At 47.6% G+C, this 14,069-nt stretch overlaps 1 pseudogene; it reads right to left on the reverse strand.

Annotated features, from left to right (window-relative positions):
* Positions 1-2,267: 2,267 nt before the first annotated feature.
* On the reverse strand, positions 2,268-6,059 carry LOC119273132 (annotated as a pseudogene).
* Between the last annotated feature and the right edge of the window lie 8,010 nt (positions 6,060-14,069).

Genomic DNA, 14,069 nt, shown 5'->3' on the forward strand with positions numbered 1-14,069 from the left:
GTCCGCGGTTATGGACTTCTTGGATACTTACATGGTACATAGACAACTTGAAGTGGATACTCTAAAATGCTCAAGACAAGTGTGAGTGCTATGGATGGCCTTCTCGTAGGGAGACGGGGATGAAACCATAGTAGTGTATTGTATGGTGATTAGTGGACTCATGTACGTTGTCTCACCTCCAGAGTTTCTGGTAGTCGTAGAACAGGATAGTCACAGAGTCAAAGCTGGCTTGCTGCAACTAAACCCCACATTACCCTCTTGATACAAATGCATGTATGATAGGATCTGATGTAAGTCTTGCTGAGTACCTTTGTACTCATGTTGCTTTATTTATGTTTTTGCAGCGGAGACTTCTGTCTTACTAGTGTTCTCGTGGACTTCGACTAGTAGCTAGTACCTCAGCTACGATCTTGATCGGATGTTATAGATAGTCAGGCTCTTCAGCCTTTTTCCTTTGTAGATGTCTGTACCCAGACATGTAATGCTTCCGCTTGTTGCTTGTATGCTCTGTATGATGGGTCTTGTGACCCCTGTTTGCAATAATTGCTATGACGGCTCTTCTGAGCCTTTATCTATATGAGTTGTTGAGTTATGCTGTGATGCCATGTTGTACAGCACATACTTGCATGTTATGCGTACGTGTGATGTGTATTGCTATGTGTGGGATCTGACTATCTAGTTGTTTATCCTTAGTAGCCTCTCTTACCGGGAAATGTCTCCTAGTGCTTCCACTGAGCCCTGGTAGCTTGCTACTGCTCCGGAACACTTAGGCAGGCCGACATGTGTCCTTCTTCGATCCTGTGTCTGTCCCTTCGGGGAAATGTCACGCGATGAATACCGGAGTCCTGCTAGCCCGCTACAGCCCGGTTCACCGGAGTCCTGTTAGCCCAGTGCTACAGCCTGGATTCACTCGTTGATGACCGACACGTTCGATGCTGGGTCATGGATGCCTGTCCCTGTAAGTTAGTGCCACTTTGGGTTTACGACTAGCCATGTCAGCTCGGGCTCTTTATCATATGGATGCTAGCGACACCATCATATACGTGTGCCAAAATGCGCAAACGGTCCCGGGCAAAGGTAAGGCGACACCCGTGGGGATACCGTGCGTGAGGCCGCAAAGTGATATGAGGTGTTACATGCTAGATCGATGTGGCATCGAGTCGGGGTCCCGACACGCCGCCCCTCCCTCCTTGTCCAATTCGGACTAGGGGGAGAGGGGCGCGCGGCCTGCCCTGGCAGCCCCTTCCTCTTCTCCACATTAGGCCCATAAGGCCCGTTAAACCCCCGGGGGGGTTCCGGTTTTATCCGAAACTTCCCCGGAACCCTTCCGGTGTCCGAATATAGTCGTCCAATATATCAATCTTTATGTCTCGGCCATTTCGAGACTCCTCGTCATGTCCGTGATCACATCCGGGACTCCGAACTAACTTCGGTACATCAAAATGCATAAACTCATAATATCTGTCATCGTAACGTTAAGCGTGCGGACCCTACGGTTCGAGAACAATATAGACATGACTGAGACAAATCTCCGGTCAATAACCAATAGCGGGACCTGGATGCCCATATTGGCTCCTACATATTCTACGAAGATCTTTATCGGTCAGACCGCATAACAACATACGTTGTTCCCTTTGTCATCGGTATGTTACTTGCCCGAGATTCGATCGTCGGTATCCAATACCTAGTTCAATCTCGTTACCGGCAAGTCTCTTTACTCGTTCCATAATACATCATCTCACAACTAACTTATTAGTTGTAATGCTTGCAAGGCTTATGTGATGTGCATTACCGAGAGGGCCCAGAGATACCTCTCCGACAATCGGAGTGACAAATCCTAATCTCGAAATACGCCAACCCAACATCTACCTTTGGAGACACCTGTAGAGCACCTTTATAATCACCCATTTACGTTGTGACGTTTGGTTGCACACAAAGTGTTCCTCCGGCAAACGGGAGTTGCATAATCTCATAGTCACAGGAACATGTATAAGTCATGAAGAAAGCAATAGCAACATACTAAACGATCGGGTGCTAAGCTAATGGAAATGGGTCATGTCAATCAGATCATTCACCTAATGATGTGATCCCATTAATCAAATAACAACTCTTTGCTCATGGTTAGGAAACATAACCATCTTTGATTAATGAGCTAGTCAAGTAGAGGCATACTAGTGACACTTTGTTTGTCTATGTATTCACACATGTATTATGTTTCCGGTTAATACAATTCTACCATGAATAATAAACATTTATTATGATATAAGGAAATAAATAATAACTTTATTATTGCCTCTAGGGTATATTTCCTTCAAAGGGTCCACATAGCAATTCAAAGCATAAAGGGTTCACATAGCAATTCAAAACATAAAGGGTCCACATTAGCCTAACTCATCATAGGAAACATGACACAATAGGAGACACTTGATACATGACAACCTAGCTACGACTCATCTTCGTCATACAACTTCTTTGCTTTGCACCATCTCTTCAACCATATGAGCCTAGCTTGTGGGGTCTTCATGTTCTGGAAGACAAATCTGTTGTGTTTGACCTTGAATAAGTCACATGCTACAAAGTACTCAATTGACTCCTCTGCTGCCCCACACTCAATGGCAAGTTGCTGACATGTAGCTACTGCTACCTTACGCTCCTCACTTCTCTTTGCCTTTTCTTTGCCTTGGTCTACAATTGCTTGCAATATAGTGTTTGATGTCTCAGCTTCCTTGTCCATTCTGGTGGTGATCTCCTTCAAGGTCCTCAAAAATGGACCCTTAGTTTTGCCATTCTCCATGTTCATTTTGATTTTCTTTAAAGGACTACTTGCTGTACTCCTAAAATCAAATGAGCTAGCACCCCTCTTGCGGGTACTGGTACTCATTGGGCTGCCATCGTCGTTTGCCTCTGTATCTTCATCGTTGTTTGCCTCTGTATCATCTGCTGGCCCAGGTACATAAGCAGAAGTACCATCCACAGCTACCTCATGAAACATCTCATGCAACAATCCAATGTACTCAGGGATACCCTTTCTAAATTTCTTGAGATTTGGTCTACTCTGCAAAATAGTATTTGTACAACATTAGCATATGTCTCTATTGCTCATGTACTTGTCATTGAAAAAGCTTTAGTTGTCGTACCTTGATCTCCCTCTCCCACCAAGTTGTAGTTGCCGTAACTTCTCCATGTTCGCCGCGGCCGCATCCGGTTTGTTGCTGCAACCATACCCAATCATTGTACACACCCTTCAGATTCTGGATTTTGTTCTTCACTTCCCTCCCTGGATGCCACAGTTTTGTCTTTTGATAATATTCTCCTTCATATTTTTGTAGCCCTGACTGGTCCAAACTTTAGCAGTAAAATTGCCATCCTCTATCTCCTCACAAGCTAACTCACACAAAATGTACGTATTTTCGTCTGTCCAATTAGCCTTGCTTTTTGGCCTCTAAAAGAAATATGCATAAGTAAACAGCCTAAATCTCTCTTTTTCAAAGAAATGGTGTGAGCAGAATTTCAAAGAAAATTGTATACCTTCCTATAATGGTTCAGCGTGTTCTCATCTTCATCTTCGTCTTCTTCGATGCCGTCATCATCATCCACCGGAATCGCCGCTACCTGCGGCTGCCTGCTGCAGCCCGCGCCATTTGAACCCCCACGACATGCAACAACTCGCATGGCAGCAGCATCACCTCCCCCCGACACCACGACGGCCTTGCCGCGAGCACCTGGTGCCCTCGCTACGGACAGACCTTGGCGAGGTGGACAACCTCGCAGCGGCAAGCCATCTGATCTAGCCCTTTGTGGGGGGAAACCTTGACCGGAGCCGCTGTCCCGTTGGAGGATATGCGTGTACATGGTCATGTCGGGGTACAAGGCGGCGCCGCAGTCGGCGTTGAGGTCAAGGTCCCCCAGGTCCATGCGCGGTGCGGCGACGTTCCCGGCCCTCGGAACGCGGCCACCGGAACTATCACGCCGGAGACGGGGCGGCGTCAAGCCCCACCCTTCGCCGTCCATGGCCTCCGCTGCAGCACCAGATGATTCCTTTGAGACAAGAAATCGAACGGGGCGCCGTCCATGACGAATGGATCTGAGACAAGACACTCATCGCATTAATGGAAAAACAAGCACAAAACTAAAGAAATCGAACGGGCGCCGTCCATGGCGGATGGATCTTGGCCTTCAGTCTCACCTTTCGTCCTCGCACGAACAGAGGGAGGGGGAGAGGAGCGCTCGAGTAGGCGGAGGCGGGAGGCGCTGCAGTAGGCGGAGGCGGGAGCCGCGGCAGTAGGCGGAGGCGCGGCGGTAGGCCGAGCCGGCGGGGATCAGCGGAGGTGGAGGCGGCCGCCGGCGCGTTCTGCGGGGGCCCGGCGCCTGCCCGCTGCTTTCCTCCTCGCACGAACAAAGGGAGGGGGAGAGGAGCGCTTGAGGGGGAGACGAGGGAACAGGAGGGGAACCGGCTGTGTTAAAGAGAGGAATTAAATGAGGGGAGAGAGAGCTAATCCATATTTTAGTAGGGTTCCCTTGACTAAAACTTTTTAGCCTCAAGACTAGTTCTAGACTCTTTTTAGTCACAAGTGCTTGGAACTTTAGCCTCTAAAAGAGACTATTTTTAGTCAGACTAAAAATAGTCCCTTGGATCCAAGCACCCTCTTAGTAAGGGTAGCCCTGACTAAATTTTTTTAGTCTTTAGACTAGTTCTAGCCCCTCTTTAGTCAGGCGTGTTTGGAACTTTAACCTCTTAAAAAGACTATTTTTAGTCGGACTAAAATAAGTCCATTGGATCCAAGCACCCTCTAGCCTTGCGACTCCTAGATGCTAGGACCTGTAGTGGAGTTATCTACTCATCTCTTGTTTCCCTGGCCGCATAGAATCGATCAGTGTACAACTGCTCCAATGATCGATCGATCTAAGCCTCGGCATGCACGTGTTTCCAGCCGACGTTGTAGTGTTGTACGACTGTATGCTGTGTATAGGATCATTGATACAATCAAACTAGCATACTAACTTAGTATGGCACGTACGACTGTCTCAGCAAGTCCGGATCAATCAATCAACTCGCCATTCTAATGGATATATAGGCTGCCCTTGTTGCATTGGCACGATAGTCAACAAATTAAATAGATCAATGGTGGAGGTTAGATGTAGGAATGGCAGAACAGTCAATGTAGAAGAGCACATACTTTTTTCCCCAGGTTGGCTGCAGAGAAACGAAGCAATGGCAGATAACTGGCGGCTGGAAGAAGAAGTCGAGCAAGTGTTTCTCAGTTTACCAAAAAAGAGGTTAGGACCTCTTTTTCAAATACCGCAAAAAAAACACAGTAACAGATATACTACGGTTTACAAAACTGAAGTATTAATTAATGTCAAACACGTCAAAGTATTTAAAACCAGTCCCCGCTAAAAAAGTATTTAAAACTAGTGTTTTTTCTCAAAACCATGGTATCCTTGTAAAACGTCAAAAATACTGAGCTGCCAAACGCAGCCTAAGGAGAAATTTAAACAAAATAATGGTATATATTTACTATATTATAAATGGGATGTTGGCGCTAAGTTATCATGGCCATTGTTTCTGTCAAATAATGATATATAGGCTGCGCTAAGTTATAAAGGGCCGATAACTCGCCATTCTAATCGAGGTTTTGCTAAAACAATTTGCGGGAACATGAAGGGCCCGACAGAACAGATCCCCTATCTCACACTAGAAATTTAAAAACTTCTTACGCTACAACTAAAAAAGCATAGTTCATCGTACATAGATCATCACATCCGAAACTAAACTAAATCGACCGACTCTCACTTATCATCTATGCCACTGCACGCTCTGCGGCGACGAGCTCCTAAGCAGCGTCCCGACACTGCTTGATGTGCAGGAAAAGATTGTTGTGGAGCTCGTTGAAGCAGGGCCATAGGCCCCGCTCGCCGTTGCGGGAGAGACGGCCGCGGTCGCGCACCTGCTTGGACCGCCATGGCTTGACAGCGAGCCAATTGGAGCTGTCGGCTTCCGCATCGCGTTGGGTGAGCTTGCGCTCACGGCCGCCACGCCCATGAGCAGCACCGGCCATGGAGGAGGAAAACGACGGAAATGCGGAGGGATTTGATGCCGGAGGCCGGGATGGCTAGCGGCGGGGCGGGTGAAATTGCGGTGGAGGGATAGCGTTTGTGAAAGGACATGCGGTGCCCCCATGTGTGGTTTTGGTAATTGATGACAATCTCTATGGACTAACGGTTGCCTTGAGTTATATTTGAAGGATTCGTCCATAGGATTGTCTTGAAGTCCATGTGTTGGTTTTAAGGAGTTTATGAGATGGCCAAAGTGCTTTTCAAGGAATTATCCAAAGATTGGTCATGTGTGAGTTGGGATGGCCAAAGTGCTTTTCAAGAAATTATCCAAAGATTGGTCATGTGTGAGTTGAGCTTATTGCAAGCATGTCTTAAAGAAGAAGATTGTGTGATCATTCATGTTTACCTTCAAGATATCATCCAAATGAAGAGAGTTGGAAAGATTCAATGTTGATCAAGACTAAGTCAAGAGTGAATCAAGTTGATCAACTCACAAAGCGTAGAAGAAGTACCGAGAGGGATCAAGTGATCCCATGGTATGGTAAGCATTGTCCATTACGCTTTGTGTACTAACCCATGGTCTACGTGAGAGTTCTTTGTGAGGTTAGGTATGTTTCCATGGTCTTGCGTCAAGAGGAAGATCTCATACAACCCATGGAGGATGACATCAAATGGTGATCGTTATCAAGTTTGTAGTGTGCAAGTTCAAGTGGAGCAACTCGAAGAGTGGCTCACCCATAATGGAGTATGGGGGAGCAATCAAGCTTGAAGCTTGCCGTCCATTGTGGTGTTAATGGAATTGTGAAGATGTGCCAAATAGTGGCTCATCCATAGTGGAGTATGGGGGAGCAATCAACTAGTCTTCATCGAGCCAACACAATCAAGAAAGGTGGTCCAACTTGAGGAAGTCAAGATCGTCATCATCTAGCTCAAGTGGACTATGTGCAAGGCAAAGATTTGCCCTTGATAGGTTTTCTATTTTACCGGTCTCATAGTGGTAGTTGGGAGACCGGGTTGTAGGATCGATCGTCGTACTATCAAGGGGGCTCTCTAGGGAGTAGCTTGATCGTATCATTCGTCGAGAGCTCAAACCATTGCATCCTTGCATCATCTTTCTTGGTTCTTGTTTGGTTTCATTTGTGAGTCTTATAGCTTATGGTCATCTTGATGACAAGCTTGAGTTCATCGAAAACGGAGTTCTCATGCATCTTCTATGATGTTTTCGATGTTGGAGGTTTTACCGGTCTTATCCGAGGAAGGGTTCTCACCATTTTATTATGGTCCTTTTCTCATTTGCTTATTATTGATATTTCTCTTAAGATTGTGTTAGCCCTTGTCCAACAAACTTGATTTCGTCAAATTCGAAGCTCGTATGCGAAAGTTGTGGCTGTTTTGATATTGCCTGTTTTACACAGAGAGGTTGTACCGCCCCATGGAGAGGTTGTACCGCTTGACTGGTACAACTGGTGTTTGGAGCGGTTGTATCACTCCAGAATTGGTCCGGAGGTTGTACCGGTCATGTATCGCTCTACCACCGGACTGGTCTCTGTTGTGGTGCGGTTGTTGGGCGGTTGTGGGCCGGTTGTACCGCTTATTGCCTGTTACCGGTTGTACCGGTGCTCACAGAGGTTGTACCGCTCCTATGTTGTTCTGTATATAACGGACAGATTCGTGGGGACCTATTTAAGGGGGTCTTCTTCCCCAATGGTTCCCTATCTTTTGAGCTTGTTTTTGCCCCCATTGTCGACCTTCTTTGAGCTTGCTAACTCTCACTCTCTCCATGGATTCTTACTAGTTTTTGAGGGAAAAGAGAGAGGAGATCTAGATCCACATTTCCACCAATCACTTTCTCCTCTATGTGAGGGGAACCCCTTGGATCTAGATCTTGGAGTTCTTAGTGTTCTCTGTCTTGTTCTTCCTCTCATTTCCCTCCCTATCATTAGTTGCTCCGGTGGGATTTGAGAGAGAAGGACTTGGGCACTCCGTGTGCCCTTACCATTGCATTTGGTGCATCGGTTTGAGTTCTCCATGGTGATACGTGGAAGTGAAGTTTGAGAAGCTTATTACTCTTGGGTATTACTCTTGGGTGTTTGGACACCCTAGAGCTTGTTCCTCTTGGGTGCCTTGGCGCCCTAGACGGTTGGTATTGTTCGGAGCTCAATCATTGTGGTGTAAAACTCCGGGCAAGCGTCGGGGTCTCCAATTAGGTTGTGGAGATCTCCCCGAGCAATTTGACGGGTACCGGTGACCGCCCCCAAGGGTTGCCAAAGTGTACGGGTTCGGTGACCGCCCCCAAGGGTTGTCATTTGTACGGGTTCGGTGACCGCCCTCAAGGGTCCCTTAGTGGAATCACGACATCTTGCATTGTGCGAGGGCGTGAGGAGATTACGGTGGCCCTAGTTGCTTCTTGGGAAGCATTGTGCCTCCACACCGCTCCAAACGGAGATTAGCATCGGCAAGGGTGTGAACTTCTGAATACATAGTCGTCTCCGCGTGCCTCGGTTATCTCTTACCCGAGCTCTTTATTTATGCACTTTACTTTGTGATAGCCATATTGTTTCTTGCTATCACATAGTTGCTTATCTTACTTAGCATAAGTTGTTGATGCACATAGGTGAGCCTAGTTGTTTTAGGTTTTGTGCTTGACAAATTAACCGCTAGATTTATTCCGCATTTGTTCAAGGCTAAATCGTAATTATTTTAAAACCCCTATTCACCCCCCCTCTAGGCGACATCTACAATTTTTCAGTTTGGTAACCTAAATACCGGCCGGACTCATAGATATAGTGTCGGAGGGACGGTTTTCCTGGCCGCCTCTAATTTTCTTTTGCAGGCCATACTAAATTTAGCGGATCTGTTCAGGCTGCAAAAACGCTTATTCCTGCAAAATGGCTGAAGTTTTACGAGCCGGCGAGCTTTTGCGAGATTTGCTAGAGATGCTCTTATAATGTATGTTGGACATAATTTATGTTGAACCACTAAAAAATATATATCCCGTTGCCATGCATAGACAATTAGCTAGTCCCTTAAAAAAGAGGAAGTGAATTGAAGTGCCAACCCTACCATCCAAATGGCACGCAGGAAAAAACACTGTGTACGATTTCGTTTCTATGAACTATATTTTTGAGGGAATCGTTTCTACGAATTTCTTGAAAATTTCTAGTTCTAATAGTAGTTGGGGCTGTTTACATCTTCTTAAAACATAAGAGAAATCGATGGAGAGATTAGGAACTGCCGGCCTGTCTCCGATGAGTTCCAGACTTTTCTTCTTCCCGGTAGGACGCGAAGGAAGGGAGGATAGAAAAAGGCCCGGCGTGGAAATCCACGCACTCCACGCCCCTGTACACGCCAGTAAATAAAAACGAAGAAATACTCTGTATTTTGTGCCTCTTGTTCTCTCTGTCTCTGCGTGTGGGGCCGGGGGAGCCAGCCGAAGCCGACGGGCAACGGGGCGGTAAAAAAATAGGCGAGCGAGCAATTCGACGTGATCCGGTCAACGTCTCTTGGCTTTGGGGTACGTGTTTCGATGCGTATCTTCTTTCACATGTCCTTCCTTTTCTTTTTTTTCGGCCCTGCTGCTGCTGCCGCCACCTTCTTTTCTTCCCTCTACGATCATCGCCGCGCCTTAGGGCCTCTTTGATTCGCAGGATTCTAGAAACACGGAATTAGAAAAAACATATGATTGGAATAACGTGGTCATCTTAATCCTACAGGATTTTAGGTTGTTTGATTGCATCATAGTTAAAACAAAGGATTATTTCGAAGAGATTTGAGTGGGTACTATAGAAATCCTATGGGAAGTAGTACAAAGAAATCCTTTAGAAAAACTCATATAAGATTCAATCCTATGAATTAAACAACCAACATAGAAAAAATTCCTAAGGATTCTAATCCTCCAAAATTTCTATGAAAATCCTTTCAATCAAAGGAGTCCTTAAAAGTTGTTGATCTGTTTCGTTTCTTGTTCAATGGACCTCTCTATTTCGATCGACCGATTATTGGCCATCGGTGAAAGCATTGCAAAAGATGCGTCCGTACGGCGGGGCTGGCCATCTCTGATCTGCCGGTGCATGCATTGTGTTCGGCGTACGTGCGTGCGTATCTCGGGCCAATCCTTATCCTTGACTTGATTTGACGGACCAAAGGAAGACATGCTTGCGCAGATGGAACAAGATATACGCCCACATGCACGCATCAAAATCCACTCCACACCAACGGGCGGGCCTCCTACACCGAGCGAGAATACGAGATCACGAGACGTGACCGCCCATGCATGCCGATCGACCTGCCGCGATCCGATCCGATGGATGGAATGATGGATCGATGCGGCCGAAAAGAATCGCGATCTTCACCATCGATCTTGATCTTCATCTTGACAGGTCGACGGGTCTTATCTCGACGAGTATTTAACCAAAAACTATCACAATTCGCGGAAACGTGACAGAAAACTACCACTTTACGATTTTGTCCCGAAAACTACCACATTTTTATTAATCCGTGGCAAAAAACTACCAAGTGTGAAAACTGCTCGCTTTGCCTGGGTTAAACCCGAATCTGACTGCCCGCCACACACATAAGCGGGCTAAAAATGCAATCGGGTCCCTAGTTTTTCTTAAAAAAAGCAATCCAGTCCCTGCGGGCCGACCGCTCCAGGCCATCGCCGCCGCGCCGCTCTCCGGCTCCCTCCGCCGCCTCGCCAAGCTCCTCCGCCAGGCCCCCTCGGTCCCGCACCGCCTCGCGCCCAAGCTCGAGCAGGAGGACCGCCAGGACGACGAGGAGACCGGTAGGTCTCCCCTGTACCGCGACTGTCCGCCGGTGCCCAAGCAGCGGAGGACGGCCGTCTCGCTGTCGCCGCTGAGCTCCTTTGCGGAGCATCACCCCGGCGCTCCACACGTCCACCTTCTTGCCGTACTCCCTCCCGGCTACCACCTCGGGCGCCACGTAGTACGGCGTGCCGACGAGCCCGGTCATCGGCCGCCCGTCCCCGAACCACTCCGCGGAACCGAAGTCGGCGAGCTTGAGCGCGCCGGTGGCGGCGTTGAAGAGGAGGTTGTCGGGCTTGACGTCGCGGTGCGCGATCCCGCGGCGGTGGCACGCGGCGAGCGCGGACGCTGCGCGGCCAGCCCCGCCGCCTCGCGCTCGGGGAGGCGGCCGCCACGGGTGGAGAGGAGCGAGAGGAGGTTCCCGCCGGCGTAGAGGTCGACGACGAGGTGCACGGCGTCCGCGTCGTCGAAGGCGGCGTGGAGCGCGACCGGGTGCAGGCTGCAGGGACTGGATTGCTTTTTTTAAGAAAAATTGGGGACCCGATTGCATTTTTAGCCCGCTTATGCGTGGGGTCGGGCAGTCAGATTCGGGTTTAACCCAGGCAAAGCGAGCAGTTTTCACACTTGGTAGTTTTTTGCCACGGATTAATAAAAAAATGGTAGTTTTCGGGACAAAATCGTAAAGTGGTAGTTTTCTGTCACGTTTCCGTGAATTGTGGTAGTTTTTGGGTAAATACTCTATCTCGACCTGAAACGGAAAATGAGATGACGCCCTCTTTGGTTGGCGATCTGGACGGTGCCCTTGTCTCGTCTTTCTCCGGTAATAATGCATGCATGCTAGGAGTAGCTCCCAGCCTTCTTCAATTCCTGCACATCTGCGCGCCACGATAAAACTTTGGCCGCATGTGGTGTGATGCGTGCATGCGTATTTTGATGCCATGTCCCCGTTTCTTCTAGCAAGTCTTCCCTCCAAACCACCCACGGTTGATCTGCTCGACACACACGCCACACAAGTTCACCGCCACGTCAAGAAATTCGCCCTAGTTTATCCGGAGAAACTACTGCGGTGAGCTGATCAGGTGAATTCGATTGTTGGACAGGCGTTGTTGGCCTGACCTAAAAATTACTGTAGCGGAGAAAGCATGTCAACCTCCCTTCGTTCCCTAGACTTTGTTCACATCGTGAGAATGTTCTTTGGAACTTCCCTAAAAAAAAGAGAGAATGTTCCGGCAAATACTTTCTGAAATTTCTGACATATGAAAATTCCCATTAGTTTTACTATTAGGGCGCACTCTTAATTTCAAATAAAACAATAGCTTGATAACAGAAAAATAATTTCTAAAGATTCTAATTCTCTGCCGCACGGTCTCGACTTCCCGTAACTTGGCGAAAAACCATAACCGTCACATGGCTCTCATTCGCAAGTTAAATCCGTTGGTTGCCTTGTTAGGAGGAGGTCTTGATCTTGAGGAGCATGTCGATGAGCTTCTGTCGTCCACCGCCAGGACATGGAAACCGGACTCGGCGTTGATCACCATCATGCTGCACGGGTGGAGGAAGAACGAAGTGCCAAGCCAATCCATGGAGCCCCTCTGAAACTTTCTTTCTCTCCTAGCGCTCAGGTATAGTGCGGGAAGGAGAGATATCTCTTATCTCGTTGGTCTCTCAGGCATACAGTAAATAAAGAGTATTTTGTCTCTCTCTATGTAGTATCAACGGTGGTGGTAAAAAAGAGGCGAGCGAGCAATTCCACGACGTGATCGGGTCAAGATCTCATCGGCACGGCACTGTCGGTCTCTTCTTTTCTCCCTCCCCTACGGCCCTACATCCTCTGCTATGCTACGATAGGAGGCATGCCAGGCAGTCGAGCGAGACCACACGCGGCCTACCAGTGGGGATCATGGCCGCCTTTTTCCTTTCTTATCGTTCGTTGGTGACCTGTTCCTTGTTCAATTGACCTCTCTCCTTTTTCGATAGAATAGACGGATGATTCTTCTTCCCTGAACTGAACGCATTGCAAAATCTGCCGGTGCATGCACGCTCTTCTACCGGAGTAGTAGTACTGTATCTTGGGCCATCTCTTCCTAGTTCCCATCCTGATTTGACTTGACGGACCAAGGCCAAGCAAGCAAAGGAAGGAAGCCGTGCTTTTAGGCAGATGGAAAATACGCATGCACGCATCGAATCACATCTCCACGAACTATCCTCCAACGGCGGACCGCATTGAAACCTTAACCAACCCGCAGCGAACAAGATCACCCACGCAAGGGGTGATCGCGATCCGATGGATGGATGGATTGATGTCTCCGCCGAAAAGAATCCCGATCTTCACAATCCTGACGGATCGACACATCTTATCTCTCCTCTGAAACGGAGGAGATGCTGTGTTCTTTTGAGCATCTGGACGGTGAAAAGGTAAAGTACACCATGTAGAGTATGTATGTACTGCACTACGGTAACAGACTAACAGTGTGGTCAACACTGCGTTGGATCATTGTGCAGAGAAAAGGGACGACGGCGGTGCTGGGGCGTCGACCGGATCGCCGCCTCCACCAACAGAATATCTTCTCCATTCCACCTCGGCCGAATACAGTAGTACTGTATGCTGTACCATAGACCATACCACGGTGCGCATGTAGGTAGATTGGACAAAAGAAGAGCGTGTAGACATATCTTGGGATTCCTGCATGTCCTGAGCTGGATCCGGTTATTGGACTTGGGTGACCTATGGGGCATCCATGGCCTAACGTAAAAATGAGTACCCCTCTCCATTCCAAAATAAGTTTCGGCCGGAGGGAGTATTAGCGCAGAAGGATTGACCTTTTGTTTTTTGAAAATGAGAAAGAATGTCAGCTTTCCCTCTGTCCGTAGCGTCTCTTTGAATGTTTAGCTTCTCACTGGACTTAGAGACATTTCTGGGCATCACAAACATTTTATTGAAGCTTTTGACACATCAAAAGTCTAGTTTTTCTTGTATTCGGGAGCATGGTTATTTTTTTATTATATTACACAGATAAAGCAAATACTATTTTTTAAATATTCCAATCTTTCCCGCATCGCCCACACGGTGAGAAAAAAAATAATCGCCACGATGGACTTTAACATAACTTTTTTACAATTATATTTTTTTTTGGTTCAAACTTTGTTAGTTCGACTATAAGGGTTGGGCGCGCTTCGCTCCACGGTCGATGTTGTTAGGATCTCATTTTTTTTCATTATTTGGTTTGGCGCATGGGGGAATTGGAAATC

Source organism: Triticum dicoccoides, chromosome 3A (genome assembly GCF_002162155.2).
Source record: "Triticum dicoccoides isolate Atlit2015 ecotype Zavitan chromosome 3A, WEW_v2.0, whole genome shotgun sequence".
NCBI lineage: Eukaryota > Viridiplantae > Streptophyta > Magnoliopsida > Poales > Poaceae > Triticum > Triticum dicoccoides.